The sequence below is a fragment of the Apium graveolens genome, chromosome 9 (genome assembly GCF_009905375.1).
Source record: "Apium graveolens cultivar Ventura chromosome 9, ASM990537v1, whole genome shotgun sequence".
NCBI classification, from domain to species: Eukaryota; Viridiplantae; Streptophyta; class Magnoliopsida; order Apiales; family Apiaceae; genus Apium; species Apium graveolens.
Window position 1 is genome coordinate 34,502,211 of NC_133655.1, and position 8,766 is coordinate 34,510,976.

Consider the following 8,766-nt stretch of genomic DNA (forward strand, 5'->3'; position numbering starts at 1 on the left):
AAATAGATTGAGCCCGCAATAAAAACAAAACAAGCCTTTTATTAATATCAATGAAATCAAAACAGATTACATAAAAGTTATTCCTAAATCTTCATACATGATTGGACTTAGGACATATCTCTTTCAGAAAGTAGTCTTCATCTAAGATGCACCCGTAGAAAATCACTTTTCTTGTAACAATTCCAGATGCCCCTCTCAGTAACTTGCACTTTTTCAGTATGCTTAGCTTTCTTAGATTTCCTCCCAACAGACTTGTAGTGAACATTGAGTGATGGCTTGACAGAAAGTAGGTTTGTGATTTTCTTGAGAAATGTTTGGCTTGAGGTGATTGGTATTTTTAGAAAGGTGTTAGCAGTTTGTTTGTATAGGAATTTAGGCTTTGAGGTATGAGGTTGTTCAGTGTGTGAGTTTGTTGGCTTTGAAGGTTGAGCTTAATTTGTTTAGATTTTTAGGGTTTTTTTGGTGTGGTTCTGAATTATCTTCCTTCTTTTTCCTCATCCTTTCATCTCTCTTCTTGTCATCTCTTATTCTCTCATCTTGCTTCTTATCCTTGCTACCAGTTGCTCTTGAGGATTGACTTGGATTTAAGCCAGAAGGTTTTTGTTCTTTATACTTCTACTTATCAACATCCTTGTCTTCCTTTAAATTATAGTGTGTTGTAGGGAACATGGTCTCAGCATTTTGCAGATATCTCCCCAAGATCCTGATCATTTCCTCATCTTTAGACTTTTTGTTAATTTTGGTCTTTAGATCAGTTTCAAGGGTCATGATCAATCTCAAATTATTCCTCACACAGTTTTTAGGAACTGTGAAGTATCTGCACTTTCTGGTTTGTGGACAAATATAGACAATCCCCCTGCTTGGATGAAGATAGGCTTCAGGAAAAGTAGCTATCTGAGCATTTTTGAGTTCCTTTAGAAGTTAAGTGTCCTCTGGAATTACTGAGTGCATTTTGTCAATTACCACATCCAGCTCAGATGCTCTCAATTTTTGAAGATTGGAGAGAGACACCTGGAGACATCTATCCAGTCCACAGTCATTTACATTTACAACTATTCTCTTTTCCAGAAATTTTCCAACTTGGACAAGCACCACTCTAACAAAGTTTATGTTGTTGGCCAAAGCTTTCTTGTATGTAACATAATTGTTGTGTAGAGACACCCTCAAAAATATCAGAATTTCATTAAATTCATTATCTTGACAAGGTCCTTCTGCAGCTTTTAGGAGTCTTTCTTTTCCAACATCATGAGAAATTTGAGATTTTGATGAGCTTTGACCCTGCTGGGTTATTGAGATCAATTCTTTTGACTTTCCAGCATCCCTAGATTTTTGAATCCTAGATTCTATCTCACCCTTAGGCTTGGTGACATGCATGATTAGGGGAGTTGGCAATTCTGGCCTCACAGACTCAGGAAGTGCAGGCAGTGAAATATTGAGCTTTCCCATGATGGCTCCCAAAGCAACAAAATTCTGCATTTGTAAGTGCTTGTGGGAGTCCACCAGGGCTTGAATATCTTCATGTTGACTCTGCACCAGTGTAGTGAGAGCATGTACTTGAGCTGTGAGGTTGTCATTTGAGGTTTGCAGAATGGAGACTTGATTTTGAAGAGCCTAAATTTTGAGATTGGTAGATATGGAAGTAGGTTGTTGAGAGCTTGTAGATTCTAAAGAGCCAAAAGTTGCTTCCACGGCTTGTTTGATACCATCCATGAGCAATATAGAAGGCTCATACCTGCTTTGGTGAAGCTAGTCCAACTTGAGCCTTGTGTCATTTGATTTGGTGATTTGTTGTTGAACCACTTCATGAAGAGCAATGAAAGATTGTCTGAGATTTTTGACATCTTTTTTCACAGAAGTCAGATCTAGCCTTGCCATTTGGTCAGCAAAATGTTGAAACTTTGAGGTGATCTTGACTTGGGAAGGTATGATCTCATCCATCTTCTCCTTCACCAGCTTCCTTATTTTGTCTTCATGACCAGTCAACTTGAGTTCTAGAGCTTTATCAAATAGGTGAAAAGCCTTGAGTTAAGCTTTATAAACTTCAGTGAGTACATTATAGACATCCTGTGGAGTTAAGGTCTTGGCATTACTTCTCAGTATTGTGATATATTCTTCTCTAAACCTGTCCAAGACTTGATTCATTTTCAGGGAAAAGTCCTTCGATAGCCAGACATCAATATTACCATCTTGCTCTCCTTCATTTTACAATTTCTCCTTCTGCTTTTCAACTTCTTCATTGTATGTTAGCAGAATTGCTTGATAATCCTGGTTGCTCATGTTTGAAGTTAGCAGATGCTGTGAAATATTTGTGAATCCAGAAATCTGCTCAACAAGAAGATCATCCAGGGATATAGGTTGAGAGTCAGTTATTTGCAGCCATTGTGAGATGAGGTGTGGTTGTTGAGGTTGAGAGGTTGGGGGTTGGTGTGAAGGGTCAGAACCACCTGTGACAAGATTCACAGTTTGACTCACAGATTGCTTTGTGGTTATGACAAGGTGTTGTTCCTCACCAGTTATGGGAACCTCCATTTAAATTGGAGGGGATTTGATTGTGCTACTGTCATTTGCAACAGCCTCAAACCCTTGTGTGTCTTGCACCACACTGTCACTTAAATGTGCTATACTTGCCTCCTCTATGACAGGATCACTGGCAATTATACTCCTAGCATAAATTGATAATGCAATTTCTACTAGGGTTTTGAGGGGAATTGTTCCTGAAACAGGAACCTCCAATTGAATTGGAGAGGATTTAGATAGCTCCCCCTTAGGAGTACCACCCTCAAACCTTATAGTCTGTGAAGACTGATTTGCAAATGAAGGTGCATTTGAGACCTCCATGGGGTCTTCAGTAAAAACTGATTAACCCCACATGGTTTTGATGGTGTCATCAAGGTCTACCCCAACTAGTAGCCTCTTACCATTTGAATTTGGTGTCTGGGTGGTGAGCAAGGTTTCTTGAACCAAGTTACTTGAAAGGGGAAACACTTGAGGATTTGATCCAAGTATTTCAGTATAGGAAGAAGAAATATTAGATACAAGAGTTTGAAGTTTAAGACTGAGTGTTGGTAGCTCCCCCTGAATGGATGAGGGAGCTTTAAGAGATGTGCTTTCCTTGTGTGTGACATCCTTGTTTCTCCTTTCATACACTTGTATTTGATCAAGTGATGGTTGTGCATACTTTGTACATGGTGCATTTGGGAGAATGCTCTTTTCAATAGAAACACCCTGTTAAGAGGATGTCTCTAGAATCTGTTTTGGCCCCATTTGTACAAATGCATCTTGTTGGGAGGATACAGAGGTGGCTTGAGTGGTCAACTCAGTTTTCTTAGCCTTTTTTATTTTTTTGACCAAGGGTGACTCAGTTGGTATTTGTTCCTCACCACTCTCATTCATTACAGTAAGGGTTATCTCTTTTCTCTTCTTTTTACTCACTTTATCCTTTTGAGATGATGAAGTGGTTGGTTTCCTAGCTGCTATTTGTTTTGAAGAAGTGGTCTCATCTTGGGAGGGCCCCTGTTGGTTTTCCTGTATTTGAACTTCTACAGGTTCAGGGACCATAGTTGTACTAGATTGAGCATTTGATCTCATGTCAGGCATAGGGTAAGGGTAAGTCTTAAACCTCTCCATCATGAATGGAGTGATTTTTAGACTCACATTTACCTTATTCTTTGTAGTAAGTGCACTAAATATAATTTTGGACACTTGCTTACAATTGCCTATTTTAGTGTTATCTATACCATTCAACAAATGTATGTCTGATACTTTATGATTTAAAGTAGACATAATAAATCTAAGAAAGAAAATTTCCTTACCTCTAGAAGATTAGGGCATGGTGAGCCTTGTTGCAAGTTCTTCCAGGATCAATAGATCAATATTCAAGTGTCTGTTGTGGGCTATTGAGAATACCAGCTTCTGCACCACACTTGAGATGTTGTCATATCCTGTCTTCCTGTATGTGAAAGGCCTTTACTATAGAATCAAACATAAAGGACCATTTCTTCCTAAGGTTTGTTTTGTTCAAACTTGACAAGTTGATTCTTCCACCATAGTTGATGAAATCCATAAACTCAGCTAGTTCATCTTGTGTTGGCACCTCCACTAGATTTGCAGTTGGAAGACCCAAAGCTGCATTCACATCTTTCTTATGAACTCTATCTATTGGCCTCCAATTGAGCAAGTTACCACCAAGGACACTGAGTTGTCATGCATAACAGTTCTTACCCCTGCTGTTGTCAAGAATTCATGCTAAACATCCAAGTATAGGACTGGGTTAGCAGTTAAAGCACCTACAACATAAGATTTAGACAAAAATATCACAAACCCCTTGAAACTGTTAAGGGCTTGGTTAGCATCGGTGAAAGCGATGTAGTTGGTTCCTTTCTCTGGGATTACAGCTCTAATATTGTTGAGTGCCATTGTTGTTGAGTAAGAGTGAATGGGTAAGAAAAATTAGTGAAAAAGAGTTTGAGACGAGAAAGAAATCGATTTTCAATTGAAAAGGCTAGGTCACTTAGAGTTCTCGAAGGCGTAAGTATATGTGTATCAAGATGTCTGGGTATTTATAGTAAAAGTAAGTGACTTGTCGAGAACTTGGAAATAGACGTTTGGAGTTTGTCTATCGAGAAGTCATTTTGAAAAGTGAAAAACATATCGATAAGTCATTTTGTTTTAATCCTGTGGAGAACTAAAAATAGGCTTATCGAGATGTCAAATAAATACCCAGTTTGTCCAAAATGGACTGAATTGTTTCCAATTTTTATTTGAATAAATTAAAATTAAATTAGAATAATTTTGTCAAAAGTATTTTACTAAAATAATTTATTGGATTAAATTATTTCAGTTCTGAGTTATTTATAAGTCTAAAATTATACTTGTAGAGAACTCTGTGAGTTAACACTTATAGAGAACTCTACAATGACTTATCGATAAGTCATATTAAAGCTTATCGAGAAGTCACTCGAGAAGTCAGGAAATTGACTTATCGAGAACTCACTCGAGAAATCTTAAAATGACTTGTCGATAAGTTAATTCGACTTATCGAGAACTCAGTTCTCTATATACACTTGATTATTTTGATTTTGCCTTGTGTTTATTTTACATACTGAAAATGTAAATCAACATCTAGACAATTTACTTAGAATTTTAAAAATTCCAAGCTGAATTTTGAATTTTGAAAAATAAATATGCAGAGATTTCTAAAATATTTATAATTCATATTTCAGTTAATTTCTAATTAAATCAAATTAATTTTGATTTACTAGAAATTAATCTGCTGCAACACATTAGCTGAGTTCTTGCCTTAAGATGAAGAATTTAACATTCCAATTTCACATACAAGTCTGGTGAAAGTTGCTTCATCCAAAGGTTTAGTAAAAATGTCAGCTAATTGTTTTTCTGTTGGAACAAAAATGAGCTCAATGGTACCATTTGCATCATGTTCTCTAATGAAATGGTACCTTACATTAATATGCTTTGTCCTAGAGTGATTAACTGGATTAGCCACAATAGATATAGCACAAGTATTGTCACACATAATTGGGATTTTGTGTAACACTAGGCCATAGTCCATTAGCTAATTTCTAATCCAAAGCACTTGAGCACAACAACTTCCAGCAGCTATGTATTCTGCTTCGGCTGTGGAAGTTGACACAAATTGTTATTTCTTGCTAAGCAAAGATAAGAGTCTTTGTCCAAGAAACTGACAACTTCCACTAGTGCTCTTTCTATCAACCCTGCATCCACCAAAATTTGCATTTGTGTATCCAACAGCTTCAAAACTAGTTCCCTTAGGATACCATAATCCCAAGTTAGGAGTTCCCTTCAAGTATCTGAAAATCCTCTTCACAACCATCAAATGTGATTCTTTTGGATTTTCTTGAAATCTTGCACACAGACATGTAGCAAACATGATGTCTGGTCTACTTGCAGTTAAGTAAAGCAGTGATCCAATCATTCCTCTATAGCTTGAAATATCCACACTCTTGCCCTTTTTATCTTCATCAAACTTTGTTGCTGTAGATATAGGTGTAGAAGCAGGTGAACAATCAACCATACCAAACTTTTTCAATAAATCTTTAACATACTTAGTTTGGCTGATGAAGATTCCATCACTTCTTTGACTGAATTAAAGTCCAAGAAAGTAACTTAATTCCCCCATCATACTCATTTCATATTCACTCTGCATAAGCTTAGAGAATCTTTGGCAAAACTTTTCATTTGTAGAACCAAAGATAATATCATCCACATAGATCTGAACTAGGATTATATCATCACCATGCTTCTTGTAGAAGAGATTCTTATCTATGATACCTCTAGTAAAGCCATGTTTAAGTAAGAATTCAGACAATGTATCATACCAAGCTCTGGGTGCCTGTTTTAGTCCATATAGAGCCTTGAGTAGCTTGTACACAAAATCTGGAAATTCTGGGTCTTCAAAGCCAGGTGGCTGTTGCACATAAACTTCTTCTTCTAGTTCATCATTTAGGAAGGCACTCTTGACATCCATTTGATACACTTTGAAATTTGAAAATGCAGCAAATGCTAGAAAAATCCTTATTGCTTCAAGTCTTGCAACTGGAGAAAAAGTTTAATCATAATCAATTCCTTCTTCTTGTGAATAGCTTTTTGCAAACAACATTGCCTTGCTTCTGGTAACTGTACCATTTGCATCCATCTTGTTCTTGAAAACATTTTGTTCCAAATACACTTCTGTCTTTTGGTGCAGGAACTAACTCTCAAACTTTGTTTCTTTCAAACTGATTAAGCTCTTCTTGCATGGCAGATATCCAATCAGGATCCATTAGAGCTTCTTCAGTTTTCTTAGGCTCTACTTGAGACAGAAAACATGCATGTAGGCACTCATTAGCATTTGCACTTCTAGTCTTTACACCAGTGTTGGGATCACCAATTATTGCATTTAGATTGTGACTCCTGTCCCATTTTCTGGTGTGAGTTTGTTGACTGGTGCCTTCATCATTTTCTTCATTATTGGTATGACTAGTAGATCCTTCTTCTCTTTCTCCCCATGAGTTTGTGCTATCAAATTCAGGTGTGTGAGATGAGCTTCTATTTTCATGATTAGCCTGTTCAGTAGTCTCTTCATTCATCATCTATTGTGCATTGACTTTAGCCTCTTCATCAGAATCACTGTCAATGTTGAGATTTTCAAACGCAAGGGCTTTAGCTTCATTATCATCAAGGCATTCCAAGCCTGGACAGTTGTCATCATCCAAAGTCACATATGTTCTCTCCATGATTATCTTTTGATCAATTACATAGACCTTGTAGGCAGTTCTCTCCAATGAATATCCCAGAAAAATTGCTTCAAAAACCTTTGAGTCAAATTTTCCCACATATTCAGAGTTGTCTTTTAAAATATAACACTTGCTTCCAAACACATTAAGATGTTTTACAGTAGGCTTTCTCTTAGACATGATTGAGTAAAGTGATTTTCCATGAGCTTTGTTAATTAGATATCTATTTTGAGTGTAGCATGCAGTATTTACAGCTTCTTCCCAAAAACTAGTTGGCAGATTGGCATCTTACAGCATTGTCCTTGCAGCTTCTACTAATGTTCTGTTCTTTCTCTCAACTACCCCATTTTGTAGAGGTGTTCTAGCAGCAGAGAATTCTTGAACAATGCCTTTATTTTTGCAGAATTTACTCAATGTTGCATTTCTGAATTCTGTCCCATTATCGCTTCTCAATCTCTGTACACAGTTTTGATGTTCAGCCTGTTTTTCTATCTTCTTTATGTGCTCAATTATGATGTATGGAGTCTCAACTTTAGAATGCATAAATTCTACCCATGTGTATCTTGAATAGTCATCCACCATCACAAGTGCATATTTGTTTCTTGAAATTGATAAGACATTTACTGGCCCAAACAAGTCCATGTGAATAAGTTGTAATGGTGCACTTATGGAATTCACAGTTTTTGACTAGTGACTTGATCTTATCATTTTTCCTTTCTGACAGGCTTCATAAACTTCAATTTGAGCAAACTCTAATTTTGGCATATCTCTCACCAACTCTTTCTTGACCAGAGTGTTGATTGCTTTGTAGTTTAGATGTGAGAGTTTCTTATGCCACAACTTTCTTTGCTCTATGGATGCCTTGGTGTAGAAGTAAAAAATTCCATCCTCATTTGTTGAGTCCAAATCTGCAACAAATGAGCTTCTTTTTCTTGCTCCTTTTAGAGCAACTTCATTGGTTTTCTTGCTGATGAAGTTACATTTTTCTTTGTCAAATAAAACTTCAAAGCCTTTTTCTGCAAACAGGCTGACACTGAGAAGATTTACTTCAAGACCAGCTACCAATGCTACATCATCAATGACAACATTTCCAGAAACAATCTTGCCATATCCTATTGTGAATCCTTTGTTGTTGTCTCCAAACTGGCCAATCCATGGGTATACCATGAAGTTACTACGAAGTATTGAACTTATTAGAAATATAAGTCGGTGATGGGATTAGGAATACTGATTAAGATTGTGATATTTGTTAATTAGAAAACCCGGAACGAGAGCAAGTCAGAAAACGTATTTTGGACTCCAGGCAAGTTTTCAAACCCTACCTTTTTAGAACTGTTGTGTTGTGATTGCTTTTAAACACTGCGATATATGCATGATAAATGTTTTACGGTGATTTACAAATTATTATATATTGAATCATAAGATATGATGATTTTGGTATAATAAAAGTACCGGATTTGAAACGATATATTTAGACCGAGGATTGGTCGGTGTAAGTTTATAAAAACCCGGA